General features: G+C 45.0%; 1 long non-coding RNA gene across 1 annotated transcript in view; it reads left to right on the top strand.

Moving 5' to 3' along the window:
- The window catches only part of LOC118174750, a 33,518-nt gene that overhangs the window by 394 nt on the left and 18,669 nt on the right, over positions 1-14,455 (top strand). The window contains exons 2-5 of the long non-coding RNA XR_004754765.1: positions 656-822; positions 1,135-1,260; positions 3,909-4,039; positions 9,668-10,560. This is a non-coding gene — a long non-coding RNA (uncharacterized LOC118174750). The remainder of the gene's footprint in view (positions 1-655; positions 823-1,134; positions 1,261-3,908; positions 4,040-9,667; positions 10,561-14,455) is intronic.

The raw sequence follows: 14,455 nt of genomic DNA, 5'->3' as shown, positions 1-14,455 counted from the left end.
GGAAATGGGGCCCAAAAGGACTTCCCTGATGGAGTTCTGTCATAGCCTTTGTTAGCTCTGCCTCCCACAGCATGCACTAAGCATACAATATGGATTGGGGGTTATCCTGGCTACCAGCACAGTCAAGAGGATGCCGGCTTTATGGCTGCAGAGAAAACCCAAGGCTGCAGGGTATCCTTATTGCTGTTCCACTAGGAAGATCTTGTTTTAAGATGTAGAACACATATTTCTCCCTGCCTTAGTGCTCCTTCTTATCCAACCTGCAGTAAAATGACTAAAACCAAGAGCTGCCTGAAAATAATGCACGTCAGTGAGTAATAGGGACTAAAAAGCCCGCATTCTATTCTTCTTTCTGATGGTCAGTTTTCACTTTGCCAAGTCCTATGAATGCCTCATGCATCACTATTCCTGTAAAACACTGAAGAACACTACTATGTTCTTTTTTTTTTCTAAGGCATTTTGAGGATTCAGGGTGCAGGGTGCTTTATATATGCAAAGTGTTGCTATGAAGTGGCACGGTCTGTCAAGTAACTGCTTTTGTCTACTTTCTTACGCAACAATGCTATTTGCTCCAAATTGTTGATTTAGAGTTAACTTTATGCAGCATAACAGTGTCAGTTCTGTCTTGCCGTTTGCTCCTTTTGCTGCTTTGCAGACCACCGTGGGACTTGTTTTGCTGTGACATTGTGACGGGAGGTGGAGACACCTCGAGGAGAAGGTCGAAACAGACAACAGCAATTACAGCAGTGCCACCTTGGGCCTGAGAAAATCCTGCCTCAGTTATGGTGCATGTACAATCTCTGCCATCTTTTCTACATACAGGTATTTAAAACAAGGCAGGACACGGCAATGGCTGCTTCCCCTGCAGGAGCTCGAGGCGCAGCTCTCTGTGGCTGTGGGGTTGGGCAGGGTGGGGGTGTTAGGGGAAGGTGGCTAAAGTTGCAATTGCTGTGCTCTGGGTTTTTCCTCACTGCTCTAAAGCTACAGCCAGGACCATGGCAAGCAGCTAAGAGTTAGAAGAGTCATGAGACTTGCACTACAGAGAAAAATGAACTTAAGTGTAGATTTTATTTTTCAACCTCTGCTATGTGTGAAGGATTGTTTCTTATGGCTTTTATCTCTGTTTTCCTTTAGAAACCTCAAGAGGACCGTCCACCCTTCAAATCTGTTTTGATGTGTTTTAGCTTCATGGTATGGAGCACAGCCACTCTCAGTAGGCTGCAGAAAGAGGACATAAAACCGTAATAAGTCTTCGGAGGGGTAAGCATGCTCTTTATTTCCTAGAAACATCAGCCAGCCTTACACTGCTTCGTAAGAAGAGCTGAAAGAGAAGATGAATGTTTCTGAGGGCTTGGGGACAGTTTTGTGTTTGGGGTAAGGCTGAGGTTAGCCATGGAGCCTGTGTCCAGGCAGTAATTTGACAGCAGACATGGGCACACAGTAATGCAGCCTCAGAAAATCACAGAAACCTGCTGAGTTATTGTGAGCTGGAGGAGCTCTTCTGTTTGTGGGCACATGGGTCTGCCTGCCTTGCATTGTGAGGGCCTAACTGAGACATAAAGGAGGCTGGCAAATTGCAGAGCTCTGGTGGAAGGGGGGAGAGGGGGCAGAAGAAGGAAAGTTCAGAGTTTGTAGCTCAGGGCTAGTTGTGAATTCCTGTCATGTAGCTGGTCTTGGAATGAAACTGTTTGTTAAGTAAGGTACTGATTTAATGTGGGATAAATATCTGCAAAGGTTTTTGCATCCTATTTGCAGTGCGATTACGGTAAATGTTTGTCGTGACAGCAGTTTGACTTGGTACGAAGGTCTGTGTCTGCTTCTGTACCTGAACAAGGCAGTCTGTATGTGTGCCATCACAGAACGTAGCACACAGGTAGTGCTGTGGGGTACGGGCATATGATGTCCCCACAGATTATAACTGACCCTGAAGAAGGCACATCGCTTTCCTTTGGCTAACACCCCACCATGCTGCGAGCACCCCTGGGCCTCGCATCAGCAGCACTTTGCTGTGCCTGCCTGAGGGTCTCAGTTCCCTGCTCCGCAGCCCACTCCTGTCCCGCCTCGGGCAGCAGTTACGAGTATTGGCCTTCTTGGAGCCTACATTATCTGCTCGCCTTGCTCTGGGGCCTCAGTAACGTGATGTAGTTGTAGGCAGCAGTGGCTGTAATCAGGAGGCACATCCACACCGTGCCCACGGCTGAACCGACGCATTCCGCAGCGCGCAGCCAGCAGCTCCTCTTGTCAGTGCAGATCCCCTTTTTGTTCTGTCAGGGCTCTGCCAGGGAACGGAACAGGCTCTGTGTGGCGGGCTTTAGGCGACTTCACACACACACACACCCTTTCCCCCAGTATCCTACCACAGCTCTGGCTGCTCCACAGGACTATAGTGTTTTGGGATTGGTGTTGCAGATTGTTTTAAACTTTCAAAAGCCTGTTCATCAGCCTTAAACCATTCCCATGCTGCAACCTTGTGAACTAATTGCCAAAAACTCACAAGCTGCTGTTAGATGTGTGCAGAAACTAGCTGCATAGTTGGCTGTTCCTGTAAATCATTGTACTCTTCATAAATTTCATTCTGGGCTTTTCCTTAAAAGCACTCTCCCAAACTGGACACAAGACAATGGACACCAGCAGGCACAGCTCCCAGTGACTAGGATATTGTCACATATCCAAAAGCCTGGTGGGAGGAGCAGACATTAGGTCTGAATTCAGCCTAGCAGGGAGATTTGGCGGAGAGAGGAGGAAAAGAAGGTCAGAGGCAGCTCCAAGGAAACGGCTTTGGTTTAAAATGTTTCATTAGACTTTTCACACTGGAAATATAAAGTACAGAAACACAATTGCTTGGCAGAAGAATCACGTTTATTAACAGTCCTGTATACATTCAGTACTCTATACAGAAGGAGACAAAATACATCCCTGGCCAGCTTAGCAGAATTACAGATCCTTGTTGTGTATGTGACTTTTTTCCAAAATAGCTCTCATATTCTATAGATGCCTTTTATCAATATTGATAAAAAATGCTCCTTTTCCAGTAGACCATTGCTCTCTGCTTTAGCCACACAGTTTTTGCAGGGCTGACTAGCTTTATCTAAGCAGTGTATCAGTGTCAGTCCAGCTGGGAACACTACTGGGATACTCACCTCACATTGTTTCCCTTCCCCTCTGTGTCTGCCTTTGATTTTTCCCGTTGTAACTCAATAAGATAATCACAGTCAACCTTTTCCAAAGGGTTATTCTTCCCCCTGTTGACTTGACAAGCTCATTTTTTGAAGATAGTTCTCACCTGCCACTTGAGCTTTGTAGCCTGAGGATGTTTTGCCTCCTCATGCAGGCAGGGTTGGGAGTTTGGACCGGCGCACGTACCTGTGAGATGTGGCCAATGCAGGGTTATGGCACATGTCACCAGTGAGGAGGCAGGAAAAGGGATGCCAGTGTGTCTCGTCTGCTTTCTCATTTTGGGACATAGTTTGGCCAAAAAAATGAACATCCAAAATGTCACAGAGTATTTGGTGTGAGTGGGTTTTTCATGGGAAGCCAGGATTAGTTTACATTTGTTTTTTTTTTTTTTTTTCAGTTATGGTTGAAAAACTTGGAGGGACTTTGTCGTTACACCCCAGTGGCAATTTTAAAATTATTCTGGCTCTGAAATAAGTGTTTCCCAGCAGACTAGCAAAACAAAACCACACATACAGTGCCATACAAATGCCAGTCCTGACCAGACCCTGACACATCTGAAGTGTAGATTGTCAGCCTCTCATGCTGCCAATACTTATGGCATGTTTGTACCCAGGTTCTTTTGTCAGCACTTCAAATAATTTCTGTGTTCTTCACTGACTGTGCTGGGCAGCATGCTGTCAGGGCTCTGCGTGTGCCGGCTAACTCTGCAACCTCTTCCCCCTGTCCTACAGGTCTGGCTGCCCGTGTTGGAGGTCTGCCCTGGTACGGTGGAGTGTAGCCTGGGACCCGAGTGCTGTGAGAAGCTTGCTGGGGCCTCCCTGCTTCCCCTGGGAGCTGCAGCACAGAGCTGTCCTTGTCTGGGGTAGGCTGTAGGTGTGTCTGTGTGTGGCCCTTGCTGCCCCTGACTTGACTTTCTGGCTTGGCCTTGGACCTCCAGGAGTGTTTGATGGGCACTGGGCTCCCAGCTAAGCTTGGTTACCGTGACCAGGCCTGCTCCGTCCTTCCTGCTCAGGCACTGTGGCACTGCGCCTGTGCTCACTGAGGTCCCTGTCCCTGCCTACCCTGCTGTCACAGGCAGCCAGGCTCATCTTTGCTCCTCGTGCCTCCCAAGCTCTCTGCAGCTGCCACTCTGCCCTGCTCCCCCCACTGATATCAGGCACAGCTTCTCTGAAAAGTCAGGGCAAGTGGGCAGCAGTACGAGAGGCACGGTGCGATCACGCTGGTTTATTGCTACGACAAATAAGAGAGGCGTTGCGTTGGGTTTGCCTCCCTTGATTTCCAGCTTCTTAAAGACAACCCGAAAATCAGGTCTATCGCCAAGGGCTTGGACTACCAAGAAAACAGCCGGCAGGAGGAGCCCTCTAGACGTTTCGCTTGATCCTGTTTCAGTCACGGCTGCATGTTTTAAGGGCATCACTTTAGAGCTACTTTCTTGCAGAAGACCCAGACAACTTCGTGGTGTTGTGGCTGAGCAGCTTCACTGATTTGTTTTTCTCCAGAACTTCTCAGGTTCCTTCTTCCATCATGATTCCCTCTTCTATTGTTTCTAAAACTTAGTGCTGATGAAAATGTTAGGGATTCATTTTGGTCCCTGGAAGGGGACAAATGTTTTGTATTCCAAGAAAAGAATTGTAAGATTTTATGGACAGCATCCTAAGCAGAGAGAAAATAATTATTCCAGAGCAATCATTGTCTCGGAGTAGGAAAATCTCCATCTGATTCCTTACAACCTACAAGGGGACCTCTAAGCAAAGGAGCTCTGAAATGTGTCAGTACCACTCTATTTGTCTGGCATTTAGTTACCCAAATAGTTCTGTCTCCCTGTACACAGTTCATCTTTTTCTTCTGTTGGAAACAGAACTGGAGGGCAGTAGCCATACTTCCCTGCACAGCACGGAGTTCTCATTGATCAGGGGCAAAGTGTCACCCTGCTTCTTCAGGCCAGGCCTGCAGCCCGAGCATGGCTGGGCACCACGGCCATGCCTCTGCACTGCCTTTAAAAGAGAATTCTTTATTATTATTATTATTATTATTAAAATGTGGTAGGCTCAATGCTTTTTTAAGTCTGTCCTTCATTTAGTTATTAAATGGGAACTAGGTGCCTTCTGGTCTTGAATGTTGCTGTAACAATTATTTTGATTCTGAATGCACTAGAAACTATTCTAATGCATATCAGGGTAAATTAAGTCAATGGAGATTCTTCAAATTTATCCTGGTGTTTAGAGAATGGAATTCATGCACTTCAATTTACAGCTTATTAAGTGATCAGAATTAATGAACTCACAGTGACCTTTTCTGTTCCTGTTTACACATTTTCTTCCTATTCACTCATAATGTACATGATTTAGAAAATGCAGGGAGTTGAAAAGGCAGCGTGTGGGTCAGATATGTCCCATGGAGCACAGCATTGTGCTTCAGGCTTCAATCACATTTGCAAAGCTGCTCTGAAGAAGTGGCACCTTCTGATTCAGCTGATGCATAGAAATCCAGCTCGATTTTCAGAATCCTCTTTGCCTGCTGGAAGCTAGAAAAATATTTGTACTGAGGGACAGAGGTGATGGTCTTCACAGTCACTGGAACATAATAAATACAGAACAATTATTTTATTTTTTTAAGGTAATTTTTCAGTGTAGCACCTAGAATCCTGTCAGAATCGGAGGACAACAAAGATCCAAACCTAGGAGGAAAAGGAAAGATGGACATACAACAATCCTAGTGTGAGGGAGTTGCAGGTACCCTGCTGCAGCAGCAGTGTAGGTCTGCACAGACACTCTGACTGATGTTCAGAGGACCCTTTTACTCAGCTAAAGGAGGTAGATGGGACATTGAGTTGCTGTTGTAGGAGAGAATGAGGAATTCCCAAAGAGGAGAGTTGGAAGAGGATTCCTGAGGGAAAATGTTGGCATCACAGCAACCCGTGCACAGCCTGCCTGTGGGCACACACACGCCCAGGGCATTAGAGAAGGAGGCTGAGAGAGGGATTTGGAAAGTGGCACATGAGGCATTTGTGAGCTGGGGGAGCGTGGCTTATGCCTCATACCAGTGGTAGGAGACGAGGGAGGCCCTTGGAGGAAAGAGTAGTGAAGTGGTACTGGACTAATTCTGAGGATTTGTAAAAATGGGGAAGAGGATAACCCAAGGCTGCACTTGAGGAAGGTAGAGTGTGCTGGGTTCACAGGACACAGCTTTATGTACTGACTTAAAATGCTGATTGAAAAAGAAACGAGCCTTAATATGTTTCAAGTTCTCCTCTGTTTTGTGCAGTTCTTAGCTGTCCTTCTGCTTCCCTTTAGTTCTGGGTGTTCAAGCTCACAAAGCAATAACTTAACAAAGCTGCTGGTATTTCCAAGTTCTTTTTCTTTAAGAAGTTCATAAAACTCGTCACAATATCCCAGTAAAGCTCTTTCTGCTGCACTATCTAATCCAAAGTACTTTATATCAGATTTATATTCTGGCAGCTCTGCGATAAACTTGGACTCTAACATATTACAAACACAAAAGATTACTTAAAGTTCTTGTTGTTGTTATTGAATGTGAAGGGCTCCTTTGTTTCATGCAGTCCAGCACCCTCATACCAGGGGCATGGTCTCCATGGCTCTGCACCTCATACATTTACAAACTTGGGCAACCTGGGTTGAAGACATTTCTCCGGTGACAATGTAATATTTTGGTAGATTTAACGTGTGCCGTGTTAAAACTGTGAATGTCTAATCCACAGTAGAGGACAGAAAGCAATCTAGAATTTAGTGATGTCTGGTATTTTGACCAAAGGATCCTTGATAATGTAATTGCTAGGTTTCTCTTCTCTCACATAAGCCCCCTTAAACCTAATATCTCCATTTATAAGGCTTCCCTGAAACTCCTGATCAAGCTTAAGAGGTTCCTAGAGAAAGATAATTATACACAAAACTATCAGACTCTACGTTCTCCCAGTGTGAGGCCTTGCAAACTTCAGCCTGAAAACAAAGAGGAATGAAACCGGGATGTCAGTCACACCCTCAACACAAAGATTATAGGTGTAACCAGCAGAGGAATTCATCACAAAATCTCCGATCTGAAATCAAGCAGCACTCTGGAAACAGCTGCCAAATACCCACAGCTGGAGACCGCTCATCCTGGGGTCCATTCTCGTGTTACCTAGTGGTCTAAAGCTTGTTCTATCCCCTGTTTATGGAAAGAGGAGAGATTGGTAAGAGCAATCCTTAGAGCAATTGGAATATTTTCTCAGTCTGTTGTTGTTACTAAAATTAATTTATAATTAGCTAATGAATGATAGTTTTTCTTACTAAGACTACGGGACAAAAAGACGTCGCCATCTCCCCACTTCCAAGGGAGAAATTCACCTTACATCAGGTGTACCCTTGGGACTGCAACAAACAGTGACTACCATCATTACTAGTACAATAGTCTGTACTGCCTAAGCCCTGGGGCAAAAGATCAGTGTAGTCATTCATAGATTCATCTTCAGATTACTTGTCTTGAAAATGTTGTATACATTTCTCGTGTATGACCATGCAGTCTGGTCTCTGTATTGTTTTTCTACTCGTGACCATCTCCACCTTTTGTGTGTTTATTGTCTGCTTCTGCTGACACTAACAAAGCATTCACTGTATTTGGGAGTTTTATTCTGATGTTATATCCCCCAAACCTGACTGTAATTCAGTGGCACTCTGGTGGATGGTCACTCTGTGTTACTCCGGGACCTGTCAGACGTCTGGGGGTGCAAAGGCAGCAGCTGAACAGGGACAGAAAGAGGACACCGCGAACTTCTCAGCTGGCTTCTTATTTCCAGCCCCATGCCCTGTAATGTTGTGTTCTGCAGTGAGAATCCTTCCATTCTTCTTCCATTTGGTCTTTAATGCTAGCAGATGGAAATCCAGCTCAACTTTCAAAAATTCTGAATAATTTATTAAGTACAAAATTGTTGGGTCTGAGAGCTGGTTCCTTCTCCTTTTCTCCTTTTTTTTCCTCTGCAAACTGCCTTTCAGAGGCAAAGTTTCTAATTACAGGTCAGAGAAGCAGGTTTAATCACACAGCAGAGCCCTTGATGCAGCATTACAGTGTTATTTATACACCTGAATTAATAGGGATGCAGCGTTTCAGTCGAGAAGAATAAGGTGGTTTTCAATTTCACTCTTTTTATGTGAAACAAGCCACATCAGATTCATCAGGCTTTTTGACCTAAATTATTGGGATTTTAAGTAACTAACAAGTAACTGCTGTGCAGAGCTGGAGCAGAAAGGAGCAAGAATAGACAGAGAACTGCACACATAGCAAGGGAACAACAGAAGCAGGATGTATCAGAAAAAGCCAGGAGGGGACAGAAGGAGGAAGCCCCAGGGAAAACTGAACAGGATAAAAATACAAAAGTGCTGCTGTCTGTCCCAGGGAAAACTTTGGGGGAGCAGTAGTATCCTCAGAAACTGAAGGGCAGTCTGTGGTGTGTTGGCACGCACCCAGATATTTCCAAATATTGTTGTTCTCTTAAGGCCAGGAATAGGAGAGGTGAAGATGAAACCTGAAGCGTACGAGGAGTCCCTTGTACTCCATCCTGCAGGGAATGGGATCCCTGCACCATCAGCACTTAGAGTCGCTGTCAGCTTTTACTGGAGGGATTGGCTCCGTAGTACTGAAAAGAAGTGGGAAATCCTGGATGGGATTCTTCCTGCAGTGTCCTGAGCTCCAATGTGACTTATTTTTAGCAGTACAGAGATGGATTTTCTCTGCTGTTTTGGATATGAAACTCACAATCCCTGTTGACTTTTCTCCAGTTTTATCTCTAAGCTGTGTAGTTTGGCTTCATGACTGTTTTTTTGCTTGGCTGCCTGGAAAGTCTATAAGCATTTCTAGGACCTTCCTGGACTATATCAGGGTTAAGTAATGGGAGGCTTGTGCTTATGCATCTGATTCTCTGAGTTCTGGAATACGCTGAGTTGGCTGAGATCCTGATGCCCAGACTCTTCATCTGGGCTCTGCAATAGGTTGTGTGTGCTTCCCACCAGGTGGGTGTGTTGATCAGTGTGATGGGAAAAGGCCCCCAGCACTGGGCTGGTACCCTCTAGCAGCACTTCTCCTGGGGGTGGTTCACTGATAAGGCACCCACAGCGTGCCCAGGATCCTGGCAGAGCTATGGAGCTCACCGTGACCTGCCAACCCATCATACCTGCCATGTGAAAATCCCAAAGAAAGGGAGAAAGAGAGGGAGGCCGTGCTTCTAAATGGCTACAATGCAAGTTCTGTGGGTATGGAGCAGTGCAGCAGCCAGAATACTGAGACTTATGCTTTACATGTGAGACTTGATGGGGATTTGGGCTCCTGGAAGCTGTATTTTGCTGTGAGGGGTAGATTTCCAGACACCATACACAGCAGTCTCTAAGCTAAGAGACAGATGAATGCAGTGCAGTCAGAACCTGTATGATGTATTTCTTAAGGCAAAAAAAGTTATCTACTTTTGTAAATTTACTTTCAATCACGTTGTTTGTTTGTTTAGATTACATAGACTGTGGCCCCTGCTTTCCTGTTTGTCTGCAAATCATTACCATGGTACTGGAGCGGTGTGTGCAGGGAATAGAAGCTGATGCCCCAGGTACAGAGCCTCACGGCGCTCCGCCACTGGACGCTGCCCTTCCCTCCATCTGGCTGGGTCTCAAGCTGGGATCCAAGCTGGGTTGCAAGCTGGATGGAAACTCAGTTGTGGAAATAGGGTCATGGGCATGAGAGAGCAAGCAGAAGAGAAGTCTTCAGCTGAGAAAGATGGAAAATATTGCTCCCCAGGACACAACAGGAGCCGCTCAGCTGTGCTTCGTAGGCCTTGCGTTGCCGACAGGAGGCTTCCTGCCAGGCTGCAAAGGAGGATGCGAGGTCTGTGCATGCTCTCCCTGTGACACCCCTGTTATTACTGTCACATGCAGATGGCTGATGCCTGCCCTGTCAGAGGCAGCCCAGGGTCAGGTGCAGCGCTGCGCAGACAACCTGTCGGGTGTGTGATAGCCAGGCTGCCCTTCCCGTGGGAGGAGGTTTAGAGCTGTTGCTTTTTGGTATGCATGTGGTTTTCTCCTCCAAAAATAGCCAGCTATCAAAGTGGGAGGATTTCAGAGGAGGAGGAGGCTTGTTAGGGAGAGGATTAACAGTGATAACATGGATGGTCATATTTCAGGGCAAACACCTGTAAATCAGCCTAAGCCTGTAAGTAGCAACCTATTAAACTGGGTTCACCTCAGCAGCGCTCGCCCTGTGCCTGTACAGGAGGGCTGGAGCCAGCTACCCAGCCCTGGGAGTACGGCTGGTGATACAGACTCAGCCTCCTCCCATCGTATGCACCTGTGGGGAAACTACAGATGTTTGCAGCTGACAAGGCAAAACACTTGGTGACATGCAAAGGAGGTGATGCCATCTTTTTAATACATTTTTCCATGTTTCTGCTTTGCTCTTTCCCATTTCTGACCCTTCGTACAGCTCTGATATGCTTTCCCTCTTGTTTGCTTTTGAGTTTGTTTTTTATTAGAGAAATTATTTTTAATACAGATTAGATCAAGTCTCCCTGTGCTGCCCCTTCTGTTCAGCAGAAGAGCTGCCGGCAGGGGTGTGTTGCCATGTTTTCTGGAGGTGTTGCATACAGCTGTTCTACATCATCTCGTGCCCTTTCATTCTAGACATGGAATGAGAAATCAGGATATTATCTTGACCTCTCTGTCATTGCCACTGGCTTCTCATCTTTCAAAAAGGACTCTGCCATGGGCACTTGTTGAATGAATGCTGCAAACTCTCCTTTACTGAACTTTATATAAAGAAGTGTATGGAAAGCGTTTACTATTGATCCATGACTTAACTACACTATAAACGATAAGGTACTTTGGAAGAAACAGTCTGTACCTGTGGCCCAGCAGTGAAAATGCTACAGGGACACAGCACAACCAGCTTTCAGGCTGTTTCCCAACAATCCAGTATTTTGGTGACAGGTTCTGCTACTCTGTTATCCTGGGTTTCCAGAAAAATGTTATTGACCTCACCCAAGATAGTTCATACAATGGAGATTCAAAGCATCCTTATATTTACTGATATTTAATTCTGTTACCTGTTCTCCCTCGTATATAACTTTTATATAATATATACATCATTTTATAGAATTCAGGTAACAACTTATAACTTTTGGTGAATATTGTTGTGCAGAAAAGATCCAGTCATTTCACGTTAGGTTTTCATAGCAGTTTTCAAGTTTTCTTCCCTTTTTAAAGGAAATTGGTAAAGTTCCATCATTCTTATTAGCTTGTTAGCTGCATTGAAGTGCAGGTTTACATAATGTTTTCTTTGTTACAGGAGCTAGTGGTAGATACTTCAGAGAAAGTGTCTGGTATAAGAGAGCGTGTAAAGGGGAGTCATTTGGATTTCTCACCTGTGAGGGAATTTTCTCCTGTAGGCGAGGCAGGTGAATATCCAGCATGAAGCAAGGCTCCAGCTCTGACCTCAGCACGCGAGCTGGTGCCACAGAGGCCAGTAAATCACTGATTTCAGTAGGACTACATTCTTGCTTCAAGTGAAATATGTTTAAGCGATCTTAAAATCTAGGACTGTGTCTCCTGTTTAACATAACCAGCTGTTAAAAATAATTGTTAAAAATTCCTCTTTCTGTTATATACATACTAATATGAAGGTGCCTAACTGGCCCGTATCTGAAATCGTTCAGAGCACAGTGGTAGCTTTAGATCTGCTGGAGAGTAGCAAACTGTGTTTAATATCTATGTGATACGGGGCACACAGTGCAGCTCTGGATAATGCAGGACTAGATACATTTCTGAGTGCTCACGACCCTCCCTCGTGCTTCTTTTTCTTGAGAAACAAGCCTGGCAGTTGTGAAGTACACGAAATTACGGAGCTATTTTCTTTTGTCAAATGTTCTCATGATCCTGCAGACGTTGCAGGTGATCTCTTTGCTCCAGGCTGACTGCTGTCTCTGCCAGGTAAACACCAGGAGACCAGAACAGCCTGTTGTGAAGGATGCAGAGCTGGTGTCTTCCTTCTGCCACTTTCTGTATTCTCAAATAGGAAGATGTAAAGGACTGAGAAATACACACAAATAGGTTCAGGAAATGATTCGAGTTCTAGATAGACAACACAGCTCTGTTTGCACATCTTCACACCCATGCTATATCTGCCCTACCCGTGAGTGTAGCAATTTTAGTGGCACCGAAGCTGAATTTTCCAGAAAGGACTGTGAATGAAGAAACGGGACAGGTTCAACAAGGTGTGTGAGCCCTCTGCATTTCTACTGCTTCCATATGAGCGCATGAAGGTAACTGCTGCAGTTCTGAAAGGTTCTTAAGCATCAGCACTTCTTCAGGTCAGTTAAATACACCATTCTCCAGGAATAATTGGGCATTCACAACAATTTGTATCCAAGGAAATCAAACTGAATGCCATCATTCCTGTTTTACAGATCAGAAACTAAGATTTCAGCAAGTGATTTACTAAGAGAAAAATAGGAATCAAATCTTGAATAAGGATGCCCTCGCAAATACTTGTCCTATGTCTTCACTAATAGGTGTTTAGAGTTCCTTCTGGCTTTGGAGTTTGGGAGTTGCTGTGAACAATTGTTGTGCCTCAGATGCTGCATTCATCACTTCAGGTTTGTGCTGAGAGGCACTTTTCTTGCTGAAATGTGTTGCCTTAGTTTCATTCCAGGAACTGTGGCTGATAATTTCTAAATAAACTTTCATTAAGTGTAATGTAAGCAGCTTGGGAGGAGGAGAAGAATCAGCTGCAGCAGGGAAAAAAAAAGAAAAAGAAAAAGAAAAAAAAAGACCAAGTTCTGCACATACAGAACAACAACAACAAAATCTGTTTGTTGTAAAACCATGCTCCCAATTCTGTTGGGTGTTTTGGGGAAAGACTGCACCTCTGTGGGAAGCATGGTTGGCCTGGGTGAGTTGCTGACATACAGCTGTCAGATAAAACATGCAGTCTATGCCATCGTCTGGGTAAAGAACATTTCATTTTCTGGTAGGCATAAAGAGTTGCCAGTGTCATTGAAATTTTGTAGCTCTGAATAGTTGCAGTAAATTTCATCTGGGCAATATCCCCAATTGTGTTAGATATAATTACATTCAAAGTTCTTTTTAATCATTTATTTGGAACATGTCCCAAGATTCAGCAGTTTTGGATTGGGGTAGAAATTGAATTATTTATTATCAATTAGAGGTTGTCAGAGCCTTTGACACCACGTTGAGCTGGCATTGTTTGGTATCTGTATTAATGATCGTATAGATAAAAGCATGAAATTATTGGTTAGGAAGCTTTTATTCTAGGCTAAGAAGGCTAGTTTGCATACTTGGCTGGATGCTTCCCTACACTCACTGTCATTACGGCTCTGTTTAATCAAGTCAGCCTTGCCCGTGGAATTGCTTGCCCATACATTGATGAATTGAGTGTAAGAATAATTCCCCCTAGATGGAACCCAGTTGTGACTTCCCTTGCCATCCCAGCCCAGCGCATTTAGACTCTTCTGCTTTGGCTGTGGTCTGCTATAGACCCTGGAACAATCTTTGTCACATCTGTTCTTTTCTTACGAGAGCCGTTTATTTGTGGCTATTGGTGCTATGGTAATGCGGGATGCTGAGCTTTTGTTCCCCCAGGTGAGGGGATGGAGAGGACAACCTCACAGGTGTTCCTGGGCTCTCTTCCCTGCACCCTTCCCTCATCAGTGTGGGTCTTTAAAATAATTTTTCTTATTGCATTTTGGCACTTTGCAAGAAATCTCGGCTGAAAAGAGCGATCATGTGGCAGGAGACTGCAAAGGCGGATCCCAGATGCATTGCTGTGGATAAGGAAAATTTGGGGAAATTGGAAAAGGAGCACGGAGAAGATGCCACTTCTCACCTTGAGACAGAAAAGAGCAGCAGAGGAGAAAGGCTGCTCACACGATGTTATCTCACCTCTGTGTCTTCTGGACTTGGCTGTTACCAGGGTTAGTATAGCCTTGGTGGCAGAAAAAAGAGAAAAAAAAACCTTCTGAGGACATAGCTGCAGTGTTTTGTGGCAAGTATGTATTTTCTCTGCCTCTACTCTGAGCTGCTGGAAGCAATGTGCCTTGGCCCAGTGCAGACACTGATCTCAGACACGTGTTTCAAGATACTATTTGAGCAAGGCCATGAGGAGTTACACACTACTTCCAGAGTGAGCAGGAACTTCTCGTGTGATGGATACAATTCACGCAGTAACTCCCTCACCACTTCTACTCCCCACTGCTCTTGTTTCCCTCATCGTAATCATCTATGAATTCCAG

This window comes from Oxyura jamaicensis, chromosome 15 (assembly GCF_011077185.1).
Source record: "Oxyura jamaicensis isolate SHBP4307 breed ruddy duck chromosome 15, BPBGC_Ojam_1.0, whole genome shotgun sequence".
NCBI classification, from domain to species: domain Eukaryota; kingdom Metazoa; phylum Chordata; class Aves; order Anseriformes; family Anatidae; genus Oxyura; species Oxyura jamaicensis.
The sequence above is the reverse complement of the archived record's forward strand: the minus strand, read 5'-3'. Positions and strand labels throughout refer to the sequence as shown.